Source organism: Poeciliopsis prolifica, unplaced genomic scaffold (genome assembly GCF_027474105.1).
Source record: "Poeciliopsis prolifica strain line A6 unplaced genomic scaffold, Auburn_PproV2 SCAFFOLD083, whole genome shotgun sequence".
In the NCBI taxonomy this organism is placed as follows: domain Eukaryota; kingdom Metazoa; phylum Chordata; class Actinopteri; order Cyprinodontiformes; family Poeciliidae; genus Poeciliopsis; species Poeciliopsis prolifica.
This window is the reverse complement of record NW_026562458.1, coordinates 523,587-544,914: the sequence shown is the minus strand read 5'-3', so window position 1 is coordinate 544,914 and position 21,328 is coordinate 523,587. Positions and strand designations below refer to the sequence as shown.

Genomic DNA, 21,328 nt, shown 5'->3' with positions numbered 1-21,328 from the left:
ATTTGGAAAAGTTAAGTTGATGCAAAACAGAATGAAATGCAAGTAAATGTTTGTGGCTCAAAGGTCATGTCAACATGATAGTTTATGTGTCTTGATTCAAAAGTGTGTACATTATGGGTCATTTTTGTCCCTGTTATTTGTCAGCAGTAATTGGGTGATTCTCTGAATTCAGCACATTTTGGGTTCTCAGGTTATTTCAAAATATTCCACAAAAAATTGTGTTTTTGAACACTGCAGCTATTCAATGACTCTTTAAACCTCCAAGAAAATAAGTTTCCCCATCTTATTTATGAAATCCCAACAGTATTACAAATGTCTTTGTTACTTAAGTTGCTTTAAATTCAACCCCGTAAAGGGACAATTTCATTCCTCTATGAGTATGACTCTATGACATAACCAAACTTGGACTGAGCCATTATTTATAAAAATGAGGGACTAATATGATGTTAGAGGGTTAAACAAAACTGGAGGGACATGATTAAAATGTGTTTTTATAAATTCATGTATTTTTCTCATATCTCTTTTATTTGGATTAAAGTATACCTAAAATGTTTAAAACGGTATAAAAATAACTTGCAATTACTATTTTAATTTATTTTACATTCAGTGAAAAATTAACATTGTTTAGTGTGGATATGCTCATTTGGCTGATCTCTATGTTCCAACAAATCTATCAAAACATAATTTTTAAAATATATTTGCACTTTTTAATACCTAGACAAGTGGATATTTTCATTTCCTGATTTTTCTCATAAAATGTGGTTTGCATTACATAAAAATGTTTGAGATAAACCTGTCATTTATCTCAAACAGTGGCCACTTCAGTTAGGTGAAGGGGCCACTTTATTGTTCTTTCATCTTAAAGGTTTTTACTCTCTAGCCACACAGTGGAGTACTTTGAAACATGCCATAGAGAATTGTCCTAAAACACAAAAAGCACCTCACTCAGAGAATGACCCCATTTCTTATGTATGGTGTCAGTAACTGGCCAGACTGAGGAGACTGACTAAAAGATCCTAAAATGATTCCTTGAAATGAAATTAGGAATTTATTAGTTTCCCAATGCAACAAAAAGCTGTTCTAGAAAAATATTCCCAATTATTACACAAGTTGTAGTTTTGAGGAATAATCTTATTGTTGAACAATTACTCTCAGTCAATCCATAATGTTAATAACCTCTTAAACTTTCTAAGAGAAAGTTTTTGGTTTTCTTAGGACAACAATGTCTCTGTGTGCATGATTATAGGGAAACTATTAGTGTGCAGAAGTTTTATGAAACTGAAATAAAACTGAAAATTTTCCCATCTGTCTGTTTACTGTAATCAAATCAAACTTAACTAACATTTAAAAATTAAATCAGTGACTAACAACGCCACCGTTCTTTTCAATAAGTTATAAACCTTCCATTCATGGAGTCTGTCAGTTTCTTGATCTATTAATAATCAACTTTGATACTTTCCATGGAGCATTGCCCTACAAATTATAATCTACTGGAAAGATGCAGGCTTTCTGCTTACTACTGCTTCAAACTACAGCTGGGAAGAAAGTGTTTTCTAAAAACTGGCAGCAGGTTTGGGAGGTAATTTTGAGTCCATCTTCAAACCCAAAAGGTCCAACTATCCATCCATTGTCTGCCGCTTATCCGGTGCCCTGAAAACCTCACCAGGGAGGCTTCCTGGAGGCATCCTGACCAAATGCCTGAGCCATCTCAACTGGCTCCTCTCCATGTGGAGGAGCAGCGGCTCTACTCTGACGGTCCAACTAGCTAAAATTTAATAATATCTGCAACAGCAGCAAATGTTGAAACCAGCCTAAGTTTATCAGCCAGCTGGCAGGTCTGGTCTGATATGTAAGAGCAAAACAAATGATCAATATTTACCTGTTTTCCTCAATTCTTCTTAACATGTTGAATTTTTTCAAGAATGACACGATTCTTTAAAAACCATTTGTAAACCAAATACTGGAAACCACTGACCTTATCATAAATGAACAGAGATTATAGAATAGCTTTGTCATGTTGAGTTTAAACAAATTCAGCTTTGATATTAAAGTGCAGTAAAATGTTTGAGGAAAAATGAAAACTTCTGTCTTTGCCCATCATAGAGCGATGAGCAGCTAGTGGCTGGTTGGATGGTCGATGCTGAAAGCCATGAATCTTTGATTCATCCAGCCGACATTTGAGACAAAACCTGCAGCAGTTTTTGCTACTTTCTACACATTCAACCTAAATAATGGATATGAAGCAGCAAAGCCTCTGGACTTTATTCAGAGGTAAAACTACCCAGTGATTTTATTTTGAAAACTCTTTACAATGAATAAAATACAATTGTCAAGAAAATCCGAGATCATTCCACTTCCCCATGCTGGAGATTTTAGTTCACAGTAATAATAAATAAAGTTACCTTTAAAATTAGTCACAAGTGACATCTTGATCCAACAGTAGACCCAGACTGCAATAAAATAAATCTGGTTGTGTGTGTTGTTTGAAGGACTCTTTTAACCTCCAAAAATATATCTCCTCACCTTGTTCATAAAATCCCAAACACTTTAACAAATTGCTTTTTACTGAGGTTGCTTTAATTTCCACCCCATAATGAGACAATTTCATTCCTCTATGAGTATAACTCTGTAACATAATTAAACTAATTCTTCCTGTTCCTCTTAGATGATCTGTTCCTTCATTAAAATAACTAATTATAAGTATGTTAATTATTAATTATAATTATTAATTCAAGTTGACATGAGTAGAATATGGCAACTTGATGTAAAAGAGCTTTTCATAAATCATGAAAATTTAATTTAAAATATTAAATCAGACATTTTTATGTATTCAAATCATTCTTTAAACTTTGCATACAGTCCAACAAATAGTCTAATATTTTCTGTAATGCAAATAAAGAAAAAAAATAACCTGAAATATTTTCTAACATTCCCATGACAACAAAACCCAACAGAACCTGGTATCATCACACAATGACAGATATGAACAGAACAGTTACAGTAGATAGAAACATCTCACCTCTCTGATGGTAGAAAAGATCCAGAGTATCTCGACGGACCCTCTGACATTAAATATGACCAGCTGGGTTCTGATTCGGATTCGGATTCTTGTTCTGGTTCTGGTTCTGGTTCTGGTTTGCGTCTCCAACGGTTCCTGACAGAAACATGATGATTAAAACTGAATCAGCAAAGAGGAGCAGCAGCAGCTTCATCACCACGTCTGTTCTGGCCTGATATAGTGAACGCTGTGTGAAAAGGGCTGTGGACAGTTAGAGATGGTGACCTCACCTCTGACCTTTGCTCTGGCTCTCATCTTTTTGTGAAACAGAGCTGTGGGCTTCAAGTTCATTTTTATTCTTGGTTCTTATTTCCAGAACCTCAGACATCAGACTGAGGAGACTGACTAAAAGATCCTAAAATGATTCCTCAAAATGAAATTGGGAATTTATTAGATTCCCAATGCAACAAAAAGCTGTTCTAGAAAAATATTCCCAATTATTACACAAGTTGTAGTTTTGAGGAATAATCTTATTGTTGAACAATTACTCTCAGTCAATCCATAATGTTAATAACCTCTTAAACCTGAATATCTTAGAAAGTAAAAAGGACATTTTTGGTTGAGTGAGAGGAGTTGAACCTCCCGTAGGACTTAGAGCGGTTTGGATCCTGGTTGAGCTTTACCGTGTTCGGTTCTGGAGGGTTGCTGGTTTATGAGCTTCTTTGATGTTTGCTGAACTGGAGAGATGGCGGGAATCTGCTGCTCTTCCTGAGGTTAAACAATTTAATCTAATGGAAACGTTCCCCAAAAATTAAGCAAACTTTGTTGCTTCAGCTTCTCCTCCTTTGGACGTCTGACATCACCTGAACCTGGGAATCAACATCCTCCTCTTTCTGTTTATCACACGGATCGCTTCGCTTCCATGTCTTGATGTTTTAGCATCTTTTGTGTAAAAAATAAAAGTAGGTGCACTGCTGTATTGGTTTAGGTTTGTGCTGGTTTTGTGCGGCGCGCACATGATGCGTGATGGACAGGTGGTTGTGCTCCTGCAGTGATAATTTAGTGCGTACCTTCTGATCTGTTGGACAGTTTATTTCAACATCTGCTGGTGTGGGCCAACGGGTGACCCGTCAGCTTTTAAGTTTGCGAAACAAAAAAAAGACCCGCCAGAACTGCACACTGTGAAAAGCTCAGGCTGATCTTAGAACAACAGGAGGTTCAAACTCCCCACGTTCATTTTTAGCTCACAGGAAAAACAAACTGACCAATAAGATTTAGCCTTTGGCGTACCCTTTGACCCCCACAGACTCACACGCTACATACAAAATGTTTTGGACAAAAGATCTTTATCTTCTCTCCACAATTTTGTTAAAAAGGGTTGGATAAAAAAATACAACAACTTTCCTTTTTTTAGTTAAAGTACAATCTCACAGTGTGTACAGCTGCTGCTGCAACAATAAATACTCTCAGTCACTTGTGGCCAGTTTAGAATCACAGAGAAGATCTCCAAAAGGGAATCAAACTTAAAACTCTGAACTGAGAACTTCTGATCACATAAGAGCAATTTACAACTGCCATGGTATTGATTAGTGATAACTATTGTCAGTAGTCCCTGACATTAATATGAGCAGGCAGCAAGGAATCATATATATATATAATATTATTGTAATAAAGGCTGAGCCAAGAAAATGTATATCCATACTTTAGCGATCTGGATGTTGAAGGTCTTATTTTAAATTTTACCAACACATGCTTAAATGCTCTAAATACGGTGGCTCCCTTGAAAACTATAAAAACTACAAATAAGAAACGTTTGGAGCCGTGGCTCAATGAAACCACTTGTGCACTGAGACGGGAATGTAGGCGTGCTGAGAGGAGGTGGAAAAAAGATAAATTGCAGGTTTTGTTTGAAATTTTAAAAGACTGTTTATTTAATTATCAGAATAATGTTAAATTAGCAAAATCTAAATATTTCATTAATCTTGTAGCTTTGAATAAGCATAGGCCTCAAGTCCTTTTTAGTGTTCTGGATAGGATTGTTAATCCTTTGACCACATCTGGCCCTTTAGCCTCTGTTGAACTTTGTGAGGCTTTCTCTAAGTTCTTCACTGAAAAAGCTACTCAAGCTACTCGAATACCCGAGTAGCTTTAGATTCCCATGAAATGCCGCAATGCACAGCTATTCTGGAGCATTTTCAACCAGTTTCTTTAGAAAAACTGACTTCAGTTATTAAACATCTGCAGCCATCAAATTATCCTTTGGATTGTCTTCCTACTCGTCTGATAAAAGACGTTTTTCTTACTTCTAGCCTATATATCCTAATGGTAATAAATGCCTCATTGCAGTCAGGTTGTGTCCCATCAATACTTAAACATGCTGTGGTTAAAAAGCCCAATCTGGACTCAAGTGTACTAGCAAATTTTAGGCCCATTTCTAAACTCCCTTTTTTATCTAAGGTCCTCGGAAAATTGGTTTATATTCAACTTGAATTCTATCTAAAAGTCAATAATGTAACTGAGAAATTCCAGTCAGGGTTTAAAGTTGCTCATAGCACTGAAACAGCTTTGCTTCGAGTTTATAATGACCTTCTTTCAACAGTTGATTCAGGCAATGTTGCGGTTTTATTACTTTTAGATCTGAGCGCTGCATTTGACACTGTTGATCATCAGATTCTTTTAAACAGATTAAAACATTGTGTTGGCCTGAGAGGCCCAGCATTTGAATGGTTCAAATCTTATTTAGAAAACAGAATTTTCACAGTTAATCTTGACCAATGCTATTCTGGGGCCAAACCTTTAAAGTATGGCGTCCCCCAAGGCTCAATTTAGGTCCCATTTTGTTCATTTTATATTTATTACCTCTAGGTCAGATTTGTCATAAATTTAACGTTTCCTTTCATTGCTTTGCAGATGACATCCAGATTTATATGCCCCTTAAACTAAAAAATGGAAATAATGAATCTCTTCAGCTATTGACAGATTGTTTGGCTGAAGTTAAATCTTGGATGGGACAAAACTTTCTTCACCTAAACCAAAGAAAAACTCAAGTTATATTATTTGGCCAAAGTCTTTACACTACAAATCCAGATCAGATTCTGGGTTCTTTAGGTCGGTTTTGTGAGACCTCAGTTAGGAATCTTGGCTTTACTTTTGACAGCTGTTTAAAGCTCGATAAACAAGTTAGTTCTGTCGTTAAATCGAGTTTTTATCACCTAGGGATTTTAGCAAAAATCAAATCTTATTTTTGTTTTAAGGACTTTGAAGGACTGATCCATGCCTTCATTACCACTCGTCTGGATTATTGTAATTCTTTATATAGTGGCATGGTTAAATCACAGATTCATCGACTTCAAATGATCCAGAATGCAGCGGCACGGCTTCTTACAGGAACCAGGAAGCACGACCATATAAGGCCTACGCTAGTCAATTTACACTGGCTGCCTGTTATGTATAGAATAGATTTTAAGATTTATTAACTTATAAAGTTTTAAATGGGTTAGCTCCCCTTATCTTCAGGATCTTTTAAAACTTCAGTCTGTGTCCAGAACCCTCAGATCAAACAATCAGCTTTTACTTCCAGTCCCTCGGACCCGACTAAGGAAAGGAGATCGGGCTTTTTCTGTTGTTGCTCCTAATCTATGGAACAATTTGCCTTTTCAGATTAGATCTGCTAGCAGCCTGGATCATTTTAAATCGCTTTTCAAAACTCATTTTAATTCGTTGGCTTTTAACTGAAGCAATTTTTTGATATTCTGTTTTTATCTATTTGTGCTACTGTTGTTCCTGTGCAGCACTTTGGTGCAGTTTTATACCCGTTTTTAAAGTGCTATATAAATAAATTTGACACTGACATATCAAACAAGTAGCCCTTCAAGTTACTCTACCCGTGAAGTAACTCCCAGTCTCAAAAAGGTTGGTGACCCCTTCATACAGACTCTTGAAGCCCTAAAATGATTTAACTCTATTCCCTGAAACACTGTCTTACCTGTGTTTGTGCTTCTGGTATTAAACTTTCTATTTTTTTATGTATTGTAACCCCTGGCATTTTTTTGTTTTCCACCATTCTTTATATTGTATTAATATTTTGATGCAATAAAAAAAAGACCTGAAATTGAGTCTAACGTTCCCATGACAACAGAACCCAACAGAACCTGGTATCATCACATGGTCACAATGACAGATATGAACAGAACAGTTAGAGTAGATAGAAACATCTCACCACTCTGGTGGTAGAATGAATCGAGGAGATTTAAAGTTAATGAGGTCATCCATTGACCTATTGCTCTTCAAGGACACACAGCTGGGTTCTGGTTCTGGTTCTGGTTCTGGTTCTGGTTCTGGTTTGAGTCTCTGATGGATCCTGACAGAAACATGATGATTAAAACTGAATCAGCAAAGAGGAGCAGCAGCAGCTTCATCACCACGTCTGTTCTGGCCTGATATAGTGAACGCTGTGTGAAAAGGGCTGTGGACAGTTAGAGATGGTGACCTCACCTCTGACCTTTGCTCTGGCTCTCATCTTCCCCACACAGAGTGGTTTTAGAGGGAGGGACTCCCTCCTCTCTGTCCTCACACTGATCCATGCTGCTGAATCCACATCAGCTCACACACACTTTCTAGCTTCACCTGCAGAGGAAACACACATCATTCATCTGCACATCAACTCTGATCATCCTTTACATCATTAGTGCTGGAAAAAGATCAGCTGCTCCTCCTCTGATTGGCTCTTCTTCTCTGCTTCATATCAGTGTCAGGTGAATGCAGTCAGACAGCAGAGAGGCAGAGGAAGCTGCCATCAGCTGCTGCACTTCTACTATCAGTCCACTAGATGGAGACATGGAGCAACATTTACATTCACTGATTCAACCTGAACAACAGGAAGTATTTTAGTTAATTATTAAACTCTACAAGTGGATCAAATGTGCCTCTGAAGTTGAACTATTTAGTAATTTGACTGAATTTAACACATTTTACTGTAGCAGCATTTTATTTTGAAAGGAAGCAGGAGAAACTTGTTGTTCATGTCTTTAATGGTGGAGACCAGAGTTTGATTCGAGGGAAATAAATACCATGAATCAATTTGTTCAGAGAAGAAAAAAACATCAGATGTTCATCATGTTTGATTCTAATTCATCAATAATCTTGTAGATTAACCTTCAAACTGCACAGATTAAATTAAATGTGAACATTTTCTCCAAACTTCAGAGAGAAACATAATAACCAGATATTAATATTCTTGAAGACAATGTTTTAGTAGAAAACAAAGCAACCTTACAGTTTCTTCAAATGATCCAAAGAGTTGAACAAGAAAATGTGATCAACAAACTGAGACCCAACAGAACCAGACTGGTGCCAAACATGAACAGGTGAGTTTAATCAGGAAGTAGAAATGAGACCAAACTGGTTTGACTGGAAACTGTCAGAGGAAAATTTATCTGTTGACGTCTGAAGATAAAAAATCTACTCATGACTCCCAGTTTGAACACAAACATTCTGCTGCTATTATTCTACTGATCCAGGTTCTGTTCAGCTCTAATGGAACCAGAACCTGTTTTAACTTTGAACCAACTGGACTCTTCATTGGGGATTTGTCTCCCTCTGGTGGAGAAACTACAACCTGCCTGATGTCTGATTATTAAACAGATGAATGATTTTAAATTATCCAAATTGTTTTTAAAAACGTGACCAGAACCAGAACCAGTGCTGCTGTTCAGACAATGAATAAAATATAAGTTGTTCCCCAGAAGCTCTTAACATGAAATCAATACAACAGCAGTAAATATTACATTGAGTCATTATTAATGACCTGAACCAAAAGGCCATCAGTCCACTAGATGGAGACATGGAGCAACATTACATATTAAATATTTTAGTTTATATTTATTGAACTACCAGCTCCATCAAAGATTAACTATTTAATAATCTGACTGAATTTAACACATTTTAACAATAATAGTTTCCTTTGAAGCTGTTTTGTTTAACTTTAATAGTGAAAACCAGAATTTGACTCCAGGAAATAAAAACATAAGACAGTTTGTTCAGAGAAGATCATTCAGCTCTTCATCAATTTGTTGGATTCTAGTTTATCATTAATCTAATAATCCCTTAGATTAAACAGCAGAGATTAAACTTTGAGTTCTAGTCAGTAGTTTTCTGTTCTCCAAACATCAGAGAGAAAAATAAGAAACAAACATTAAAGTTTCTGAAGAAACAATGAAAACTTACAGTTTGTTCAAATGATCCAAACAGCTGAAGAAGAAAATCTGAACAACAAACTGAGACCCAACAGAACCGCAGTAGAACCAGACTGGTACCACAACTGAGTTTAAACTGAAAGTTTTAAGAAGATAAAATGAACCCAAACTGGTTTAACTGGTCAGACTGACTGGGAGTCAGAGGAGTGTTTACCTCCTGACGACTGAAGACATGAATTCTTCTCATAACTCCCAGTTTAAACACAAACACTTTGTTGCTGTTATTTTAGTGATCCAGTTTCTGTTCAGCTCTAATGGAACCAGAACCTGTTTTAACTTGGAACCAACTGGAATCTTCAATGGTGGGAAATTTATCTTCCTCTGGTGGAGAAACTACAACCTGCAGGATGTCTGATTATTAAACCCAGATTACGTTTTTAAATGATCCAAACATGTCAGTGATGATATAAAGTGATCAGAAGCAGAACCAGTTCTGAGGTTTCATTCATCAGGATGTGAATTAAAGATCATTTGTTCCTCTGCAGATCTTAAAATGAGCTCAATGCATCAACATCACAGATTACACTGAGTTATTATTAATTGACCTGAATCAGAACCAAAGTGCTGAAGCATTGAAAGAGAAATTAAGTCCAACATTTCTGCTTCCACAGCAGGTCAAAGGTCAACAGAGAAACTGCTGGTCAGATTTAAATCTGTATGTTAATTACTTTCATCCCTTTGACACTAAATATAAATTAGTTTATAGTTTAATGTAATTATGGCATCAAAAAAAAAACATCAATCCAAAAATAAAAAACAAGAATCTATTAAAAACATAAACAAATAATCTAAAAACTGAAACAAAGGAACAAACTCAACTGTATCCTTAATATCACAACACGACTGCTGCTGAAACCACACAGAAAAGTACCGTCGCCTACCAACCTCTCAGCCAATAGAATCCAAGTGTTACATTGGATTTTATAACATTGGATTATAGACGTTATAGACGGGTTAGAAGGAAACTCATTGTGTGTCTGATGAATCTGTCTAGATAGAGATTCTGTCTATTCTAACAATATAGGAACAATCTAGATAGATGATAGAAAACCCATAAAACTGATAAAAATCAACATCTATTCTGTGACTCTTTAAAGTTTAACTAACCTCTGAAATCTAAACCAACTCATTGCAAATATTCTGTTCCAAGATGGATCAGAAAATGATTCACAGGCAGGAAGAGAGTTTTGCAAAGATTTGATTCAAGTAGAGAAAAGTTTTGATCATAAGAAAAAAGGTTTGAGGAAAAAACAGTGAATATTTGACGGAGAGCAGAAGTTTTGAGTTCAAGCATTAAAAGTTTTTAGAGGAAAGACACGACTTCCTGCTTTCAGACCGATAATTATGGCAGAAATATTCCTCCATAGCCTGGAACAGAATGTCCCTGAGTCATAACATTCAGACTGGATGAACCGGTCGCTGGTTTTGCTTTTATTTCCTTGTTTCTTCTTTTCTCCTCAGCTGTCATGTCAGGTGAACAGCCAGTAGGTGGCGCTAGAGTCAGGAGGAGCAGCCTGGAGAAAAGGCTGATCCTCCCTGATCTGTTTCCAAGCAGTCAGAGTGTAGAAGTTGAGAGCTGGAGAAGTTTCCTCCTGTTGCTGCAGCAGCAGAGATGTTCTGCTTCATGGACTAAATCAGGTTGGAAAGAGGAGAGATCTTTACTGAGCTGATAAAAGCTGCTGAAACATTTCAACTCTTTCTGGAAACTAATGAGACAGAAAAACAATGGATGTTTTTACCATCCAGACCTTTAGAACCAGTTCAGCTCAATAATTCAGTTGTATCTGTGGAAGATGAACAGATTTGATTGTGAAATGATGAAATTCTTCATTTCTATCTGATGTTCCAGCAGATCTGTAGAAAATGGAGCTGCAGCTCTCAGATATTTCATGTTTTCTATCAATGAATCCACTGATTAAAGCAGGAATCTCATCTCCATGTTCTCCTCCAGAGGTTCCCAAGGTTTGTTCCTGGAAGCTGCTGCTGGTTCCTCCAATCCAGGCTCCGCCCCCTTTAGAGGAAATCTGTCCATATATGGTGCTAAGAGTCACCTTGATGCTGCAAAGCTTTGTTCAGGGATGAGATGTCAGGGTGTTGGTGTCAGTCTGTTCCAGGCTTTAGTTGTTCTCCTCATGAGGAGCTGAAGTCTCTGACAGGAACATGGAGCTGAACAGGAGAAGAACTTGAAGCTTCTTCTTGGCCCTCTGATTGCAACAGCAGGACAATCCAGATTAAGGTGGTTTTTATGTGAACAGGCAGGAAAAGCTGCTTCCCAGTGTGAACTGTTCCAACATTTTGTCTTTGTGGGTTTTCAAAATCATGAACTTGGACTTAACTGTTTCAATGGACACTAAGAATATCTGACTGATTTTCTGTATGTCAGACATGATGGCAGAAATATTTATTTTGTATTTTTATCTTTATATTTCTTTTAGTGTGGCCTTGATATTCTGTGGTAGCCAATAAAATTGGACCTAAAAATATAATTTTCCACATATTTTTAATCTAAAAATGTCAGTCTTTACAAATGTGGAATACAAATTTCAAAATGTTTCCAATAATTTTGTACTTTTTAACATTCGGAGCCTGAACATCATTGAATGGAGGAGTGAAGGTTTCCCAGCATTCAGTCTAAAGAAGCTCAGCTCTTCTCAGCTCTGAGACATTTTCTGAATAAATCCCAGTCAGTGAATCTGCAGACCTGCTCAGATCCAAACATCCCATTTTCCAGGAGTCACTGGTTTCATCTGTCGTTGTTCCAGCTGCTGAGGTCAGAATCCAGCTGTAAAACCTGGAGGTTGAATGTTCAGGTTCTCTCCTCCAAACATCCCCCCTCCCTCCAGCTGCTCTTTTCTCTGGACTCATTTCTCCTCTAAGTATGTTTCATTCATAACATCCATGAAAACACAAGACTAAAAAACATAATAAAAGATCAGCACAAAGAAAATCAATCAAGTGTTGGTAGCAGCATCATCATCATGAACCATCATGAAACATTTTCATCAGAACTTCTCTCCTTCCTCATGAAGATTTGATCAACCTGCCTCTGATTCTACAGCAAACCTTCTGCTGCTCTGAAAGAACAAACTACAAACCAGGTGAGTTTCACATAATCATTTATTCAACATTTATAACACCTGGACTTTGAATTCTTGTGGTTTATGTCGGGTAAAAGTCCAGTTCTGTTGTGTCTCTGTTCAGGTTTGGCATTAGTCTGGTTCTCCTGTGGTTCTGTTGGGTCTCAGTTTTTCAGATTTTCTTCTTCAACTCTTTGGATCGTTTGAACAAACTATAAATTTCTTTATTTTCTACCTGAAGTTTGTCCACAGAAACTTTCTGATTTCTTTCTGTTCTCTGATGTTTGGAGAAAATGTTCACTTCTAAATTCATCTCACAGATTTTTCTCCCTGCTGTTAAAAAGTTAATCTACAGGATTATTAAATTATTGATAAAGTGGAAGAAAAAACATGATGAACAGATAATGTTCCTTTACTTTCTTCTCTAAACAAACTGCTTCATAATTTTATTTCCATAAGTTTACTTTTATTTAAGGTGTTTAAAAACAAAGTTATTCATTTTATTTGTATTTATTGACAATTATGAAAATTTCCCCCAAAAAATGAACCAGTTCCATTATAATTGTCTTATATTTTTATTCACCATTTCATCAAACTGTGTTAAAAATAAATAATCACCAGTCACTTGAAGATACTTTATTAGTGATTAATATTTCTGCTCCAGAAATTAGATATTCCATTTTTAGTTCAATACTTTTTAATTAGTCGCACCAAATGATTTATATAATAAATGTCGGCCAGTAAACGGGTCAAAATCCTTTAAAAAATAAAAATATTATTTCATCAAGTAACAGTACATTACAATAAACACAAATTAAACACACCAATTTAATTCACATAAAAATTAATGCAGTATAAACTTTGTAACAAACATTTCAATCAGATCCTAATAAAATTAGAATGTTCAGTTGATTGATTTGATTTTCTGAACTTTTTAGTTTTAATTTAAAAACTTAATAAAAATTCCAATCTCCCCAATGTAAGAACAATAATGACAACAGAATAATTCAGTTTAATGTGATTATTTGAAGCAGAACCAAGTATGATCAATAATGTAATCAATAATCAATAATGTAATCAATAATCAATAATGTAATCAATAATGTAATGTAATAATATAATCTTTCACAAGTTCCCCAAATGTTGCTTCTTTCAAAAAGGAAAAGATTCAATGAACTCTAAACCATCATATTACTCCTGGGTAGAGACGCTTCCATCAGGGTTTTTCCTGCCGGTTCTGATCACCATGAGGTCCGATCACTGCTGATCACAGATATCGATCACATGGATTGGCTGTTAATGTTTCGCTTTAGGTAGAAATGCTACTATGTGATCTGGCAAACTGGAGCCATAAAATCACCTAATTTAGACAAAAACATGTTCAATACTTGCAGCTCATGGCTGATTGTTCTGGTTCTGATGGGTTGGTTCTGACCCACTAGAGTAATTCAGCAGAACACAGAGAGGAGACAGAGGAAGTCCATTTGTTCTCTCAGATTATCTCATGTTAGGACATAGAGAAAGTTACATTAAAACTGTTTTAAAGTTTCCTACTCAGTACGACGTAGCGGTGGTCCAACAGAATTATTGGGTTAGGATTAGTGGGGTCAGGGTTGGGTTAGGGGTCGGGTTAATCATGTTTAAAATTGGCTCATTATGAAGATTTTTCATTTAAAAATTTACACCATTTTTATACAGTTTTATACATTAAAAGACACAAAAAACAGATAATTAAATCACTTGTTAGAATATATTGACAAAGTTTTTTCCATTTTAAACTTTCTAACATCTTTCCTGCAGTTACAGGGTGAGTCTTTCTTCATGACTCTTTAAGGAATGAGAAGCTCAATGTTTTTATCCAACCTTGTTATTAATCAGTGAAATAAGTTGCAACCAGCTGCTGATTTTACTGTGTTTTGGGATTTCCAGTTAAATCCTTTATTTTCCACTTTGGGTTGAATCAGGTGTGGCCCACGTTGGTGCTGTGGCGGGTCGTATCCATGTTGATTTATTCTCAGCTAAAAACAGGTTTACTTTTTGTTATCAGATGTAAAATATAGCAGAGATGCAGCGATCAGACCTTTTCTGTCCAACACTGATATCCAGTTTTCATTCTGCTCTGATCTTCCAGTTCCTGGGATTTTTTCTCTAAACAGAAAAATGTTCTGCAGGTTCTGAGTTTCAGGTAGAAGTTCTGAATGAAACAGAAAATATTAAGATTTTCCCACTTTATGCTTCAAAGCATTGACCTCTGACCTTCATGGGATGGGAATGTTTTACTTTAATTAGGACTTTCTGAAAGGCAGAGTTGATGAAAAAAATCTTTTTAATGCAAATATTTAAATTTGAACAGGAAAAGAACAGAATGAGCAGCAAATGAACCAAATGCAGAAGAAAAATGTTTTTATTTAAAACACAAAGAAAAACTGCAGCAAATTTACAAAAGAAGATTTAATATTCAAATCTGACATGTTGAGAAAAATAGGAGCCGATAGAAACAGAAAATTATCAGATTGAGAAAAACTGATCAATATTTCAATAAAATCTGATGAATGAAAAAAAAATAAAAGAAACAACATCTTGATATTCAGAGTGAAGCTTTGACTGGAAACAAACAGAAAAACATGAGGATCCTAGAATAATCCTGGAATAATCCTGGAATAATCCCGGAATGATCCCAGCTTCCATCTTTAAAGGACTTGTTTCACTAAGAAATATATTGTAGAGACTGAACTATCTGTTCAACAGTGAGAGTCTCTGACAGTATCTTGGAATTCAGGTTAAAGGCTTCAAACGAACTTTGACACTAACTTTATACAAAACTCCAACATATGTGGAAAATTTCTTTACTGACTTGAATGATCTTCTTTCTCTCATATGCATTGATTATGATTGTTTAATAATTGTTGGTGATTTCAACATTCATGTGGACAAACCCGAAAACAGAGGAGCAAAAAAGCTCTTTAATATTTTAGAAAATTTTGGTTTAACACAACATGTCAAACAGGCAACACACACTCAAGGACACACACTGGACCTGGTTATCAGTAAGGGTGTGAATATTTCCAATGTCTCTGTAACTGATGTCGCCCTGTCGGATCACTTTGCTGTTATCTTTGAAGGTTCTTATTCTTTGACCCACTTGGACAAACAGCTGCTGTCACAAAACGTTCTTTCACAGAAAACACCAGAAACATTTAATCAAATCTATTCTTCCTCTCACCCTTAAGCTGTAATGATGTAGATCAGTTGGTAGATGATTTTCAGTCTAAAGTTTCATATATCATTGATTCTATTGCTCCAATTAAAGTAAAGGTTTTGACTGGTAGGAAGAAATCTCCATGGAGAAAAGCACAAACAGTTCGGTCTGCAAGACAACAGAGCAGAACAAAAATGGAGCAAAACTCAACTTCACGTTCATAATGACATCTATAAAGAAAGACTACGTAAACTATCACTCAACACTAAAACATGCAAGGGAGGCTTTCTTTGCAGATGTCATAAACAAAAACATCAACAATGCTCAAACTTTATTTGCAACAGTTGACAGGCTCACAAACCCTCCTATGACGTTTCCACCTGAACTCCAATCTAATGCTGATGGAACAAGTTTTCCAGCTTCTTTTCAGAGAAAATTAAAAAAATCAGAGGATTAATCTGCACATCAACTCTAAAGCCAGAACCATTGCTGAACCCAATCAGAACTAATACAGAAAAAATGACCCATTTTCAACTAATTAATTATAAAACCCTAGAAGAAATTTAAGTCAATTAAGTTCAAGCTCCTGCTGTCTGGATGTCCTTCCCACACATTTCTTTCAGAAAGTCCTGCCTGTTATTGCTACTGAGCTCATCCAAATAGTAACAAAACAGCAGCCATCAAACCACTGCTAAAAAAGAACAACCTGGACAAATTGCTGTTGCAGAATTACAGGCCGACCTCTGACCTCTGACCTCCCATTCATCAGCAAAGTTATTGAAAAAACTGTGTGTAAACAATTAAATAGTTTCCTCATGATGACCAACTGCTTTGACTCTTTCTAATCTGGTTTTCGTGCTCACCACAGCACGGAGACTGGCCTAGTCAAAGTATTCAATGATATCCATATAAATACAGACAGTGGGAGAACCACAGTGCTGGTTCTGGTTCTTGTTCTGTTGGACCTCAGTGCAGCTTTTGACATATTACTGAATCGACTGGAGAGTTGGGTTGGACTCTCCGGTTCGGTGCTCGACTGGTTTGAATCTACATAAAGAACAGGGATTTCTTTGTTTCAGTTGAAAACTTCTCATCAAAGAGGTCAAAGGTCACATGTGGGGTACCCCAAGGTTCAATCCTAGGACCCCTCTTATTTAATATTTATATTCTCCCACTAGCTCAGGTTATAACAGGAAATAATATTAGCTACCATAACTATGCGGATGACACACAGCTCTACATTATGATGTCACCAGGTGACCTTTGACCCCATCCAATAACTGAATAAATGTTTAGAACAGATAAATGTGTGGATGTGCCAAACCTTTCTCCAGCTGAACAAAAACAAAAACTGAAGTCATTATTTTTGGACCTAAAGAGGAACGATCTAGCGTTATAGATCTGGAGTTATAGATCTAGAGCTATAGATCTAGAGTCATAGATCAGAGTCATAGATCTAAAGTTATAGATCTAGAGCTATAGATCTAGAGTCATAGATCTAGAGTCATAGATCTAAAGTTATAGATCTAGAGTCATAGATCTAGAGCTATAGATCTAGAGTCAATGCACAGCTCCAGTTATTACAACTAAAAACTACTGGTAGAAATGTTCCCTCTAAGTGTTCATGTATCTGGACATACACACAAGCATCCTAAGTACACTGAGGACCACTGTGAGCATCATCAGTGTGCACGGCGTGGCCACGCACAAGTATCATAAATCTGGGATCATAGAAAGTTGCATGGCTTATTAAAAGAATCAAATTACATCAGCAATTTTCATTTGTTTGCTTTTAATTTAAGTGATTTGCTCAATTAAAATGAAAAAAAAAAGAAAAACATTGCTGTACATGAGATGAACCCTGGATGAACTTAGCCAGGGTGAGAAAAGAGACATTACACCTTTCAGACGTAACCGTTTGTTCATATTAAAATATTCACATTTGCACAATGAAATGTTTTCTGTAGCTTGTGATACAGTATAAACTCTTGTAAAATATTTAATTAGTTTTTTCACATCTGCCCTTCTCACTTCTCCACTGGTTGTTCACTTTGCCCAGGTTGATGGTCAGTCTGCTTCTTGCTTTATGTTCTTGAATTCAGCATATTGACTGTTAATGGCCTCCATAATCTGTGGGTGGAGGAGAATGGCTTCATACTTCTTTTCCAGTGTACGAATGTCTGCTTATCCATAGACAAAAGTCTGAACTCAACGCTTCAATATCAAGTGCAGACCATTCCTTTAATTTTGCTCTGAAAAATTAGCATCAATGTGATCACAGAGCTTACTAATAAAAAGAATAATCGCTGTAAACTGTACTGTTCTTCTAGTTGCACAAACTCTGACAGCCATTTGATCTTAGAAGAAGCGCATTTTGTTTTTACTTTGGCTTGGTGAGTGGATGTCCCACTGAGACATAAGGTTTTAGCTTTCATGTCTCTTAACTCCGCCGCACTATTCTCACCTGCACGGTGCCACAGCGCTTATGACCAAGGCACGTACACAAATAGCATGCGATGTTTGGCTGCGTAGCGAAAGTGAACCATATTGTCATTGGCTGGATTCCTGTCACTCACTGAGTTCAATTGCAAAGTAGTACAGAAAAAATATTATTGGTCCAAAACTGATGTCTGAGCTCAATGTCCACTTTACGTTGGACTTTATTTTATGCGCTACATAGATTTTCTTGTGCGCTGAAAATATGCGAGCAGTGCGCGATTGCTCAGGCGCAGCTTAGAGGGAACATTGCCTGGAAGTAGTGATGGACTCTGACCTGAACCTTCAGAGCAACATAAAGACAGTTACTAAGTCGGCCTTCTATCACCTGAAGAACATCTCCAGGATTAGAGGACTAATGTCTCAGCCAGATCTAGAGAAACTCATCCATGCGTTCATCTTCAGTCGCATTGATTATTGTAACAGCATTTTCACAGGTGAGCAGAAAACTAAATTTTATAAATAAGCAGCTCAAACTGGGCACCCAGGATTGTCAGCTGCAGCATTGTGAAGTGGAGAGGAGAGATCGGTGACCAGATTAATAGCAATGAAGGGATCGGGTAGTGCGTAGGAAGGCAACACTAACCTGGCTTGGCGATCAGGTACTCGTGTGATCAGCTGAGAGATGAGGAGGAGAGCAAATGCTGCACTGACGCAGGGCTCAGGAGGAAGTGCCTGAGGCTTGGAAGCACTGATGCAGCACAGCGTACTAATTTTTAAAGTCCCTCCACTGGCTCCCTGTAGCTCAAAGAATAGACTTTAAAATATTGTTGTTAGTTTATAAATCACTGAACGGTTTAGCACCACAATACATCAAAGATCTGCTGTTGTTGTATCAACCTGCCAGACTCTCAGGTTCAGGTTCTGGTTCTGCTCTGCATCCAGAACCAGAACCAAGAGAGGAGAAGCAGCTTTCAGCATCTATGCACCAAATATTTGGAACAAACTTCCAGAAAACTGTAAAACACCTGAAACATTGACTTTCTTTAAATCTCGACTGAAACCCCACCTATTTAGGATTGTATTTCAAGTGTAATCAATTACAAATTTAATGATGGAACTTAATATCAAGTTTTGATCGTTTATTCTATGATGCAAACTGCATAAAAATCTGTGCGGGACGATGGAGTTCCAGAGCAAAATTCAGTTGAAAGGTTGTTAACAATGTTTTAAACTGCGTAATTGTGAGCATGCATGGGAATACAAATCTCAATACATATTTTGTTCCATATAACACAGTAGAAGTGTAACCAGTAAACCTTTTGTGGCCGCAAAGGCAAGAAACCCCCACTTGATGACTTTGTGTTTTTGTGTTTGTTATGCTTTGCTGTTGAAATGTGCTATACAAATAAAATTTGATTGATTGATCAATCAAATTCAATCAATAAATCAAGGAGGAAACTCTTCAGACTCTTTAGAGACATAGACTCAACTCAGCAAAGAAACACTGAGGAACCAGATTGGACAAGAACCACCGTAATTAAATGCAATCGAACCAGACCACCAGAACCCAAATCCAGGAATCAGAGGTTCAGTGAATGTGGTGTTGAAGGTGTGGAGGAGGATCAGTGAGTCAGAGGAGACTCTGTAGAAGGACAGAATGCCAGCAGGACAGTCCACATACACTGCTACTCTGTGAGAGTCAGAGGAGGAGGAGAGACGAGTTGTCTGTAATTGTGCCAAACAGAGTAACCATAAATATCATAGCATCTCAGACTCCAGGAATGATTATTCCATCCAAACACACAGTCTCTACTGTCTCCTTTCCTCCTGATTCTTCTGTAACTCACTGATATATCAACTTCTCCTCTCCACTCAACCTCCCAGTAACAGCGACCAGTCAGACCAGTTCTACACAGCAGCTGAGGATAATTATCAAATCTGCCTGGATGATCAGGATATGACTGAAGCTGCATTATCCATGTCACCTTCCTGTTGTCTTCAGACAGTTTGAGGATACTGTTCACTGTGTTTGTGTCGATGGTGAGTTGACAGGATCTGATGGAGAACAAACACAATCCAGCTGCAGTTATTGATCATTTATTGACACTTTGACTCCTGAATGAGTGATGTGACAGTTTGAAGATGGTTGAATGTGAGCTGCTTTGTTGTCATGAATCAGATGAAAAACACACTTACATTTCCTCAGACCTGGAGTCAAGAATCGGCCTCCAGCAGGCTCCACCCTGAAAGGAGGAGGGGGGTCAGACCATCAGTCTCTTTCAGCAGCAAACATGGACATTACATGTCTCTCAGACACATATTGTCCTCCACTGAGACAGGAACAGTCCAACATCTGGATTGCAAACTGCAGTGGATGTAGGAAGGACAGTTGGTGCTGCTGCAGCACAACTCATTTCTCCAAACACAGGAAAAGCTCCAACAGAGAGGAGAAAGGAAATCCCTCAGTAACAACCTGAAGAAACTCACTGAAGCCTAAAAGGACATCAGGAAACTAAGGAAACATTTCTGGAAGCTCCACCTGATTTAATAATCAGCATTAAAATACAATCAATCTAAACTCTGATCAACACCTGGATACCTGATCCATCCACACTCCCACACACAGATGAAGGAATGAAACACTAAACAGCCCTGCTGCTGAAAACCTGCTGTGGCCTCACTGTAATATCCAGAAATACAAACATTAAAAGGAGAAGCTGCATCACATTCAACAAAGATTCAACAAGAATCAAAGATTTGATCTCTGAGCTCAGACTCACAAACCAGGGAGAGGCTTTCATCATCACACACCTCTGACAAACACCTCCAACCTTTCAGCACTTCCTCTACCAGCCAGCACCACCAGGTGCGCTGCACACATTTACAATGAGCCCAAGAAGAAGAAGCAGCATCCTGAATGCAGCAGCTGCAGTAATGGCTTGTGAAAGTGTCCAAGGAGCATCTGGAACCAGAACCAGCAGATCCAACAGTCCAGAAAGTTTTTGTTTGCATCTTTCCTCTCAGATTTCCAAGCTGCTCTGAGAGGAAATGACATCATTCTACTGATTGTTCTGCAACTCCATCAAATATTGTTTTAAATATTAGATTTGATTTAATATAGAGGAATATTAAAATCCTCTATGAACCAAATTGATGATCACCATGGAAATCTAACTGAACTTCTTTATTCATTTAGTCAGAGTCCCTATTAAACTATTAAACCATCCCACTCTTTAATTTTCCTTGTGACCCGTTTTTAGTCTGGAGAATATTCCAGAAAACTGGGTGATGATCTCTGCCTCCAGATAAGGCGTCTAAATATTTAATTATCAAATTAAACATTCAGCATCAAACTAAATGT

General features: G+C 37.2%; 1 long non-coding RNA gene and 1 pseudogene across 1 annotated transcript; both read right to left on the bottom strand.

Moving 5' to 3' along the window:
• Positions 1-7,109: 7,109 nt before the first annotated feature.
• LOC129353095 (uncharacterized) lies at positions 7,110-9,384 on the bottom strand. Its single transcript, XR_008604975.1, has 3 exons — positions 9,224-9,384; positions 7,493-7,624; positions 7,110-7,358 (listed from the first exon to the last, which is right to left on the bottom strand). It is a non-coding gene; the product is annotated as an uncharacterized LOC129353095 (long non-coding RNA).
• Positions 9,385-19,300: 9,916 nt separating this feature from the next.
• On the bottom strand, positions 19,301-20,057 carry LOC129353097 (neoverrucotoxin subunit alpha-like; annotated as a pseudogene).
• Positions 20,058-21,328: the final 1,271 nt, after the last annotated feature.